This window comes from Pongo abelii, chromosome X (assembly GCF_028885655.2).
Source record: "Pongo abelii isolate AG06213 chromosome X, NHGRI_mPonAbe1-v2.0_pri, whole genome shotgun sequence".
Classification (NCBI taxonomy): domain Eukaryota; kingdom Metazoa; phylum Chordata; class Mammalia; order Primates; family Hominidae; genus Pongo; species Pongo abelii.
Window position 1 is genome coordinate 21,808,598 of NC_072008.2, and position 12,368 is coordinate 21,820,965.

At 40.1% G+C, this 12,368-nt stretch overlaps 1 protein-coding gene across 1 annotated transcript in view; it reads right to left on the minus strand.

Annotated features, from left to right (window-relative positions):
* Positions 1-9,126: 9,126 nt before the first annotated feature.
* SMPX (small muscle protein X-linked) overlaps positions 9,127-12,368 on the minus strand; it is a 52,018-nt gene continuing 48,776 nt past the window's right edge. Inside the window, exon 5 of the mRNA NM_001132087.1 lies at positions 9,127-9,525. The gene's annotated coding sequence lies outside the window, so the exon portion shown is untranslated. The remainder of the gene's footprint in view (positions 9,526-12,368) is intronic.

Sequence of the window (12,368 nt, forward strand, 5' to 3'; positions counted from 1 at the left end):
GTCTCAAAGTCACATTCAGAACACCATCAAGATGGTAGATATCATTGCCACCATCTTTGGAAACTACAATCTGCCATAAACAGTTTCTGAGAATGTTTCAGTAATATTTAGAAACTGAGGAAACAACCTTGGGATGGGTTCAGTGTCCCATAGGCCCTACCATTAGGTGGACTTCTGTCCAAACTCCATTTATTTTCTGTCCATCTGATTAATGGGTCACAGTAACTTTCTTGGTCCTCAGGAATCAGTGTGATCTCAGAGTCAGTGTCCAATAATCCCCCAAAAATGTACATTTTTCCCTTTCCCAGTGCACATTTACTAAGGTAAAATGAGTCTCACAGTGGAGTCTCACTGATGAGGGCTGGAAGGGAGATCCAGAAAGAATTGAGGAAGTCTTTGTAGTGTTATTTCTTGGAGCACACAGCCTCCCTTTCACTCAAGGAGCCCTGGTCTGAAAGTTAGGGGACCAGGTTCTAGAAGTAGGTGAGAGGTCCCAACTTGGTATTTTTATTTTTTGGCATATGTCTAACCTCTGTTCACCAGATATGGAATGGTAGTGGTGGTGTTATAGAATCCAAATTAGGGGCTTAATAGACTATCTAGGATCCTCACACCTGGGGATCCCATGATCAGTCCATTACTGCCACAGATCCCTGTGGCTTAGACTCTTCTATTTTCAGTCTAGGAACCATGATCATCTTGCTTCTGGAATTAAGTACTGCCTCCTGGTCTCTGTCATGTCAAGATATTCATAACACATTGACATCATGAAGCCTGTTTCTACATATTATCTCCTGTCAGTAATTCTGGTTGACAGAGAAGAGGCACTCCCCTCACCAATTTATTTCTCAAGGCCATGAGGGAAGGAATTGTCTTTTGGGGGTTCTCAAGTAACATCATCAGTGTAAATGTGGAAATGAATCAACTCAAACGTTACTATGTTCATAAGTCTTTAGAGTTATTAAAAATGAATTTCTTGCATCTCAACTTTATTTATAATAAGCCACAACTGACTCCAGGTTTTAGCCAACCAACCAAGTAAACTATTAGAACTACTTTCAGCCTCAAGTTAGCCTACTGGATCAAGAATATCTGGTAAGTGGACCCATATTGATTAATTCAGCCCAATATAGAGTTTTTTCTATTTTTGGTCTAGCACCTCAGAATCCACTTCCACATATATTTCCCAGATTTTTATAGATTATAAATCACCAACATGCAATTATTTTGGCATGTAAGCCTTCTTCTTCTGTGGAGACTTGGTGATTGGCCCCCAGAACATGCTGATCTGACTGTAGAGGTGGGAGTAGAGCGTGAGAATTGGCTTTCTGTTGAGTTGCTCCTTTTGGTAAGAGGTCAGTTAAAATTCAGGGTTTTATTACTGAGGAAGAAGGGAAGAATGCATACTGTGAGACGCCTAGATCTTTCTGCCACTTTTAAGATATTTTTACATTTTACTGTGGTGAAACTGCCTTCTACTTTTTATATGTCCCCATCACCCCCAAACCACCATGGTATGGAAGCTGATCAACTGAAAAGACTTGCTCGCTCCCCTTCAAGCCCAGGGCTTCCCAGGACATCATATGACAATCTATTCAACCACATTTCCTATGCTGATAGTTTCATTTCCTAATTCTCTCTTGATGCCATTACCTCATTTGCCCTTATCACTGCAGAGCCTAGCAGGCGACCAAATCGTTGATATTGATTACATGTTCTGTTCAAGTCCTCTTTCTCTTTTGCTCTTTTCATAAATTTATTCAAGGATGCTTTCTTATTGAGCTAATACTTAAGTCCCAAGTCATGTATAGTTTTGTAATGAGTTACACAAATAAGAGTGAGGGAAAGTCTGGTATGCTTTTGAACCATGGGATTTAACCATGAGGATATTTTATTGAAGCCTTCAAAAAATCCTAATAGATTAAAACACGCCGCTTTTACAAAGGGACATTTGGGTCTGATCAACTGTCTTCTTAGGGACACATCTATTTTTTTAAAATAAAAACAAGTCTTTGTAATAACAGTAATCTTATATGTTAATAGTATATGAAATAGCTACTAAAACAACCATGTAATGTTATTATACAGAGAGATATTAGATTAGATTAATATAGATACATGGATAGATAAATATATGCCTCCCTGACTTTATCTCTACATCATTATAATGAAAATGTAGTCTGGAAAATGTGCAGGAGGGGAGAGATATTTGTGGAATTATATGACATAGGATGTTCTTTAGAATTTCTGTTTTAAATTATTTTCATCATCAATACTGTTTCCAAAGTGGGAGCCCTGGTAGGCAAAAACAAGTATGCCACTTCCCTATCCAGGGGGTATTAGACCCCTCACCAATTTTTAGTGGGAAAATACCAGGAATAATTCATGTTGATTCACTTCCTGAATTAAAATAATGGGGTATGCTTAGCCAGTGACATCTTCAGTAGAAAATGTGTTCTGTGATCTTCTACAATAAGTATTTTATTTTGCCATTTATACATAGAAGCTGTAATGGGCCCTGTACTTCACCCATATCCTCCTGGCTACTATGTTTCAGTGTACACGACCCAGCTTCCAAACTGCCAACCACTGCATTCCTTTGTTAAGGGCTTCCTGTCTCCGACAAAACACACTTTGCCTGCCCTGTGTAACAGGTAATCCTCAATGAAAGAAGGATGGGAGTTGGTACACAAATACCTCAGCTCCCTCACTCCTCAGCTGAGATCACTCTGAGGTGTATGTTCTATTCAGACTCCCAGAACTTCCCTGGTGAGATTAAGCCTGTTACCCATAGTCATACCTGACTTCACAGCCCCTCCCTTCAGTTGCCTTCCCTGCTTCATCTCACCTCCCCAGTTCCCTACTGGTGTTTCCTTTCCTGCCTAAACAAGCTACCTTCCCTTGAACCCTCATCTCAGAGTCTGGTACTGGGGAAAGCAAACTAAGACAGAAGCCAAAAAGAAAAGAAAAGCTTATTGATGTGCTAACTACCCTGGACTTTGGCCTGAATCATAACTTCTGATTTAGATAGAGAAATCTGGATTATGGAAGATATTGAAATTAAGTCAAAATGGTTTGAATCATGACTTCAATCACTATATAATATAGATTAATTTTTAAATCATTGTTGGTCTTTTTTTATATAAAATAGTCCTCCATATACTCATCAAGTATAGTCCTCAATGTAGCCCTCAAAATTGCTTATCAAAACTCCAGTAGACTGTTTTGGAAGTGTCTGGGCAAAGGAAAGTGCAGTATCCTTTCCTCCAATGGCACATGGCCGTGTGCTGGATCAGGGCTCATGGCCTATTGATTTTGCCGCAGGTTTAGTTTTGAAAACACATGCAACCATTTAAAGTGATTATTGCTCTTTCTAATATGGCAGCGAAGGTTAAAATGCAGATCAGTCTGAGCGAGAGACCAAGCTCTGGCCCATAAGAAGCTGCAAGCAGGCGGGAGGGCTGTGGCTATGCTCACGTCACTAGAGGAAGGAGAGCAAATGGGGATTAAGGAAGGGCTGGTGCCCGAGTCATCCCAGGGCAGTTCCAGATCACATGTGCATCAAGACTATGTGACATTTAGATGTCTCGGGTCACCCCAAGCCACCAGATTCTCTTCTAGTCCTTGCTGTACTTGGAAGTTCCCGCATGTACTCCTTACACATCAGAAGAAAATAGATGATGAGTGTTCGATTGTGCATGAAGCAGATAGATTTCCTCCTCAGCTAGACTGCAAAGAAGCCACCAAACCTTCGGTGACCCACCAAAGGGCTGTAGAAGTAAATCACTCTCCCTTCTCTCTTTCTCTCATTCTGTTTCTCTCCCTCCCTTTTTTTCCCCCTCACCCTCCTACATGTCTTCCTCTTTACTATGTCTTATGCAGCAAGCAAGCTCTGAAGCTTAAAAAAACAGATGATCTTTTACATGTCTTTGTTTTTGTAAAGTCTTGTGACACCAGACTGCCCCTGAGTCATTCTTCACAGCTCCCACCTCCCTATGACCCATCCACCTTGTATTTGGGCATCTGTAAAGTTCCCAGTACATCTGTAATCAGATAGAATGCATCAGGCCCCCTGAGGAAGAGTCTGTTGTCCTAAAAATCTGATTTCCAGACCATAGCAAGTGATTTCAGCTTATTTACCGGGATCAAAAGTTGGCAAATAACCATGATGGTTGAGGACCAGAGACTATTACATAATCATCCTTTGGTGGAGACAATGAGGTCACATGTTTACCCATCTAATCGCTGATCAGGGACATGTTTCATTGCAGATAATGTGCTCACTGGCCCACAACTTAATTACTGAGTGTCTGAATCAACAAAGCTTTCAGATGTAGGTCTTGCCTAATGGTGCATCTGTTAAAGATCATTGCCTCTGGCCTCTAAAAGAAAGCTCTGGGGGATACAACAGGCCATTGCCAGTGCTGTTCTCAATGACCTCTCATTGAAAAACATGCCAGTTCCCATGGTTTATTTTCTAGCAAGCAACAGACATTATTGTTTATATGCAGGGCCAAATAGAACCAATGATTCCAGGGTGACAGATATTGGTAAATCCTCTGGTGAAAGCATGCTCTCCGAGGAAATTAATACCACACAACAGAGAGGGGGTGGATCCCCTCCCAGGCTAGGAAAGAAAATATGTCAATAAAAGTCTGGGGAAATAAGCAAGCAATAAGCAAAGTAGGACCAAAATGTTAGGTGTATTGGTTGGGGTCCTTGCAGTAGACCAGGATCTAACTACAGAGTTTGGAGTCCAATGGTGTCTTTTGAAGGGTCATTTCTCCTGGTTAATTCTTCCTTCTGAATTCCCTACCCTATGTGTGTGATTTGCCTGGATTCCAAATAGAGCTCCCACCATCCTGCTCCTGGGCCATCACTATCACAACCATGATGCCTAGCAATGAATTCAAAATTTGGGAAAAAGAAAAGTTTGGAGTTTTTGTTTGTTTGTTTTTTCAAGATTTAAAGAGCCTTGGCCAGGCGCGGTGGCTGACACCTATAATCCTAGCACTTTGGGAGGTCGAGGCAGCTGGATCACTTGAGGTCAGGAGTTTGAGACCAACCTGGCTAATGTGGGGAAACTCTGTCTCTACTAAAATTACAAAAATTAGCTGGGCGTGCTGGTGCGTGCCTGTAGTCCTAGCTACTCAGGAGGCTGAGGCACAAGAATTACTTGAACCCAGGAGGCAGAGGTTTCAGTGAGCCGAGATCACACCACTGCACTCCAGCCTAGGAGCCTGGGCGACAGAGTGAGACTCCATCTGAAAAAAAAAAAAATTAAGGAGTCTTGGTCCATGCACTATTATTATATCACTGGAGGCAGCTATGCTATCTCCTGTTTCCTCATCTGCAAATTTAAATAAATGCAACATGCCATTTTAAGGAAATTGTAACAAAGTTGGATCCACCAGATGATTTTAGAATGCTAAGCAAAGGCCTAATTTCCAATACTAAGCAGAAATCCCATGCCCTCATGGGTGTCTGGCCTTCTACAAGTTGAGATGTCTCCTTTGGCTTCTTCTGATGCTCCTCTTCTCCCAATGAATGCAGGAAAACTCACCTCCATCAGAGTGAGGAGGGTAAGGATTGACTGAGATCAAGAATCTGTGTGTTGTCAGGGCCAAAAGACACAGTATGAAACAAAGCAAAACAAAATCATAAATCAAGAACAAAGCCTTCCCTGTTTTTTGTTTTTGTTTTTGTTTTTGTTTTTCCTAAACCTTGCCATCAGCCATAAAGCAGCATGGATTGCGTGGGTGGATTGGATGTTGGTGTGTTCCAAATACTTCAGAAAAGAAATTCCTTCAAGATCCTGTCTTTTCTAGGGCATCATCGATGCATGAACAATATTAAGCAGCAGGAATAGTTTCCCAAGAAGTCTAGACCCCCATTCTGTATGTCTAGAGACATGAGCTACCCCAACACTGGAGTAAAACCTGTCGGCACACCTCCTCTAACCATGGCCCTCCCAACAAACAATCAGTTTTGAAAAATTCAATTTGAGAGTGCAGACGTGCGTTGGCTTTGCAGCTAATCTGCAGACATTTGAAGCCCAAGGGGAAAGCCTTCTTCCCTATGGAATCTGCATTGTAATATATCCTCACTGAACCAGGGAAAGAGCTGGTCATAAAAAAGAGCCTTGTTATTTGATAGTGGGGTTTCTCCTAGTCGGTGGTGTCACTGAATTGTTTTGCTCAGAAGTCGAATGTTAAGGGATTGATTTTCCTCCTTTAATAAACAAGCACAGGGGTGAAGGATGTGAGGCCAAGTGCATTCCACAATCTGAAAATGATTGCTTAATTGAGGTTGCTTTTCTTTCTCTGAAGAACACCTTTAAGTGATGATGTTAAGGCTGCAATCTTATTTTACGGCTGAATCCCCTCTTTTAATAATCGGCATTTTTTTTTTTTTTACTTTGTGTGATTTGCCTTTAGTGTAAGAGCTAAACAAGTTTGGTCATTTGTGTAGAGAAAAAAAATGAGCTCAATACATGACCGCTAAGGATTTTCTTAGCCTGGCAACATCCTGGTGGGTTGCTTCCTGTCTTCGTGAGTGCTCTTTGTATGGCTTGCTGAATGAATACATGATTGCAGATGAACATTCTGATACTATATCCTCTCCTTTGGAAAAGCACAGAAATGTAATTAATGATATGTGAGGCAAAGAACTAGCGATGGGCCACAGATGCATACATTCAGCAGCAGGTTAAAATCCCAAGAGAGCATCAGTTATCAAGTTAAATGCAGTTTCTATTTCAAGCTAGATTGCAAAGCAATGGGATAATGCCAGAGGCCCTCAAAAGGAACTAATTTTAATTGATCAACCCATAGTCCTTGAATCCAAATGAGCCCTGTTCTCATTGCCAAAGGGGGAACCCTAATTCTAGGTCAGCTCAAGAATGTAGGAGAGGGGATTTCGCAGGATGGCACATTAAAATTAGTAGTGTTCCTTACATGGGCCTGATCATAATGGGAGGCTTTTTGTAAATCCTCTAACTGCTCTAGTTAAAAATGAGGGATTCATTTGGGTAATTATCATCTCCCATGCCCTGGGCCTAACTTAGAAAACTACTGTGTCATTAAGCTATTCAGTAAGTAACCTTGGAAACAAAGCTAATTACCTTTCAGTCTGCGCTGTTGAAATGTAAAGATCATACAAAATGAGTGCTTGAGGTAATTCTAGAGAGGCTTATGTGTTCCTAATGGCTTCTGCTCCAAATAGAGAAGATTTCCAAGTGTCCCGCAGGTCCTGGACCCAGAGGGGCCTTCTTTCACTCATGCCTCAAGCACAATATAGGAAAATCCTACACATGGGGGAGGGGGAACAGAGAGGTATGGGTTGTCTTTTTTTTTTTTAAGCAAGGTGATTTTCTGGATGAATGTGCTCTGTGTTCCCCCAGCACTTAGCCTATAGACTGACACATAGTAGGCATCCAGGAAATGTGGGTGGAGTGAAAGTTGTATTGCACTCAAAGACACTCTCCTTGTAGTAGAGTATGATTATCATACCATTTACAGTGTGCAGTGTGCACACTAAAAACTGGGTATGGTACCTTATGCTTATTCACACCAGAGTTGTTTCTCTCCTAATGAATCTTCATCTGTTTGTACTTTGTTTCTCCTTCATGGAAAAGTTGCATAATGATTGGTTGTTTATAAACCTGTAAGATAAATAAGGCTGTTTCCATGAGACATATGGGTTTTTAAAGACCACTTAGCATGTAATGTGTGAATTTTAAAAATTATAACTTCATCAAAAGCAAAGACTCTGTCTTTTCCTGTATTATACTATATGTGCTATCTAATGAATGATAGAATGTGGAAGTTCCTAAATCCTATATATAATGAATTTGAGCCTTAACAAAATACAATACATATTAAATTTAAAATTCAAAAAATCCATTGAATTTGTCTAATGACTTTGGTATGTATTGTGCTGCAAATTTGCCTTGGAAGACATTAAAATTTGAAGACAATTTTTATAACATTATATCAGAACTTAATTTTGAAACTGAACATAGATAATTTACATTAAAACAAAGTGAACACTGAAGCAAATTTGGTAACCCTACCCAACTACTCTAATCAGTATAGAGTGAGACAGTCTGAGACAACCTAGCGCCTATTTAGGACCTGTTTACCTCGTCTGCTGACAGATTATTAGGCTGGCATATTTTGTTCTGATTGATATTCCCCATACCATATGTATATATTAGATGTAGATGACCAGATAAATCACAGTCTGGTGAAACACGTGGGACCTATGACCAGACAGGCACCTTTTCGGGAAAACTTAAACTCATCAGGCACTGCTGACTCTGTGGCCAGTCACATGTGTAGGCAATGATAGCCCTGCTTTTGGAAGCTGATCTCTATGAAACAGAAAAGCGGGAGAGTAATTTACACTTGGGATATTTCAAAGTACATCTGATTTTTTACAATGGTTGGCTCTGAAGCAAGGATCAAAGTCACTCAGCCCGAGAAACGATGTTGAGGTCTCTGCATACCAGGTAGGTGACATGCTTGCTTTTCAAACAGTGTGCTCTTGATAACCTGGTCTGTCAAATCTTCACACTGTGAAGTTGCCCGAGCCTTTCAGAAGATCATAAGACACTAGAGGAGCACAGGTGATTCTGTTTGGTCTATGATAGTGTTGGACGTTGATTCAGTTGGCATAGAGACTCTCCATTTTAGCAGCAGGAGACATGTTTCATCTTTGGATGGCTCTTCTCCTCTCTTGTTCTGTTTGCTCAGCTTTACTTTATTGTGCCTTATAATGAACTCTATTCCATCTGGGTGAGGGGAGTTTCTAACTTATAATGAACTGTATTCCATCTGGCCTCTATAGATATAAAATGCACTCACTGTAAAACTTCTCATCCTTGGAGGAAGAATATCAATGATATCCAGTTCCTCAGGTGATATTTAACTTCATACGAGTGATAAGTCAGCCATGATTTTCCCCATGGTACTCAATAATTCAGAATGAGAGGCCCCCACTTAGGCAATATGGATTTCGGCTGACTCATATCTCATTTCTCTCCAGGTTAGGGGATATGTAGCTATCTGAAATATAAAAATTAATTTAGTCTAGATTCACATTTTACATTTAGTCAAACATTTATTTGAACTCATAAAAAGTTTAATGACATAATTTAAAAGGTGAAGAACTAAAATGCATTCCAAATATTGACCAAAATACTGTAGGAAGTAGCTTGGAAAACTTTTCATCAAAATCATTAGGCACATTGCCATATCATTCTCCATAAAATCATATCCCTCCTCAAAACCACACCCTCCAGGTGTTGAATTTATGGGCTAATTTGTTCTGTGAGGTGCCAAAAATGAAGATAAATTAAAGTAAGAAATACAGCCAACTAGAAGGAAGAGATATAAATGTACAAACAGGCCATTTCTGCTAGAGTCTCAGGCATTCAGGAGGTTCATAATCATCATACAAATATATAAAATTTTAGTGAGCTATTGAATCCATCTTCTGCCTCTTTATTTCTTCACATCAAGCCTGAAAAAGAAAAACCAAAGGAAACATGAGTTTTTCGCCTCCAGTGTCATTAAGGCATAATTGACAAATAAAAATGGTATATATTTACAGTGTACAATGCAATGTTTTGATATATGCATACATACATTGTGAAATGATTAAGTCAACATAATTAGCATATCCATCACCTCACATACTTATTTTTGTGATGAGGACATTTAAGATCTCTTAGCAATTTTCAAGGATACATGATTAACTATAGTCATGATGCTGTACAATAGATCTGATATGGTTTGGCTGTGTCCCCATCCAAAATCTCATCTTGAATTGTAATAATCCCCACATGTCAAGGGTGGGACCAGATGGAGATAATTTAATCATGGGGGCGGTTCCCCCCATGCTATTCTCATGATAGTGAGTGAGTTCTCATGAGATCTGGTGATTTTATAATGGCTTTCCCCCGTTTTGCTCTGCACTCCTCTTTGCTGCTGCCATGTAAAGAAGGACGTGTTTGCTTCCCCTTCTGCCATGATTGTAAGTTTCCTGAGGCCTCCCCAGCCCTGCAGAATTGTGAGTCAATTAAAACTCTTTCCTTTATAAGTGACCCAGTCTCAGACATTTCTTCATAGCAGCATGAGAATGGACTAATACGAGATCTCTAGAATGTATTCCTCTTATGTATCTGAAATTCTGTCTATTCTTTAACCATCATCTCCCCATCCACATCACCCCCCACCAAGCCCCTGGCAACCACCATTTGACTCTCTGCCTCTATGAGTTTAATGTTTTTAGATTCCACATATAAGTAAGATCATGCCATATTTGTCTATGTCTGGCTTATTTGACTTAGCATAATGTCCTCCAGGTTCATCATTAGTATAATTTTCATGAGATATGTTAGGGACAGCTTATAAATCAATATGATAGGAATAAGTCAACATTGAAGACCCCATTTTCACTTGAAAACTTCATCTCTCAATTCCATGAATGTAAATGAACTATGGGTAGATGCTGTGGCCATCAACTTTGGCTCTAGTGATTTAAGTAATTCTAAACTAAATTAAGATAGCTTCTCCTGAAGGATTAGAGTATGTTAGTCTTATGATTATGGCTTGTATGACCAGTGATCCCTGAGGTAAATTTGCATTCATGGCTCCTGTTCTTCACCTCTCCCTACTACCATGTAACTTTGTAGTTTTCTACCACTGTGGGTGGGGTATAATTCCTCATGCCTGAGTTTGGCCACACATCTTGCTTTGGCCAACAGAATGAGGCAGAAATGATGGTGTACCAGTTTTGAGCCTATGCCTCAAAAGGTATCACGTTTTTGCTTACTCTTGTATTTCTGCTGTTGCCATAACAAGGGTATGACCAGGTTAGCCTTCTGATCCCAGAAGAAGGACAAGAAATATGTGGAGCAGGGCCACCCCTGCTAAAGCACCCTAACCAGGCCCCATGTAGAGCAGAGCCCCCAGATGACCTGCAGACACATCAGTGAGTCCAGCCAAGATCAGCTGAGCCCAACCTATATCAGCTGAGGCCAAAACACATGAGTTAGAATAAGAAATTATCTTGTTTTAAACATTGAATTTGGGGTGTGATTTGGTATACAGCAATGGCTAATTGATATGGTGCCACTTCTTTTCAAAGCTCTTGTCATGCAGGGATTCTTGAACACTATTTACACATTTGTTTTCCATTAGTCTTTGGTGTCATTCCTTGTGTGTTTTACTTATGTGAGTGAGCTGAATCTTTTCTTAAAAATGGAATGCTCACCTTTTGTATTGCCAATGGCTGGAGAAAGAAAACTCCATACACAAGGATATTCCCCCTGCTGGGGCAGAAACTCTGGTTTGGCACCCTCCATAACCCTTGTTTTTCTCTACTACAAAGGCTGGTGAGTGAAATAATATACTCTATTTCTCGGTCTCTCTTACAGCTAGGGGGAGCCATGGGGCCCAGTTCTGGCCATTGAGTCTGGAGAAGTCTACAGCAGAGAGCTATCTATAAGAAAGCTTCTCTTTCTTGTATATTTCTTTAGAGATCACAAAGCCCATAGTGTCATTGAACATTTCTAGCATTGCTGTGATGCAGGTTGTGTTGTACTCACTGTTGAGATGAAATACATAGAGGTTCAAAAATCAAAGTAGCTAGCTCAAAGTCTCATAGCTGGTAGACAGAAAAACTGGGATTTTAACAGAGGTGTCCTGACTTTAGGGCTGTTTCTACTCCACTAACAAGGTATGGATGGTTTGTGAACCAGAGGAAAAGGTAGGAAGTTATTAATGATTGCAAAACTGAAAATGCTATCAACAGCAGTCAGCATAGGTTCTTGTATTTCCCCAGCATTTTATCTTATTATCAAAAGAACACAATATGAGATTTACTCTCTTAATACATTTTAAGTGTATAATACATTATTGTTGACCATAAGTACAATGTTGTACAGCAATGTTGTACAACTACCACTTCACTCTTTGATTCTATGTGTTTAACTATTTTAGCCACCTCATATAAGTGGAATCATGCAGTATTTGTCCTTGTGTGACTGACTTATTTTACTTTGCATACTGTCCTCAAAGTTTATCCATGTTGTCACATATTGCAGTTTCCTTCTTATTCCAGGATAAAAATTCCAGTGTGTGTGTACCACATTTTCTTTATTCATACATCTACCAATGGACGTTTAGGTTGTTTACTAATTTTTTAAGAAATTATCAATTTTCAGTCCATGCCAGTCACAAAGTGGAAGTAAGATACCACCTCCTTCCCAGCCCATGGTTTCTGAGTGACCGGCAATTTCACAGCTTCATCCTGGGGTATCAGGATCCAGGCTCATCTCTGGTCATTCTCCCTCAAGTATC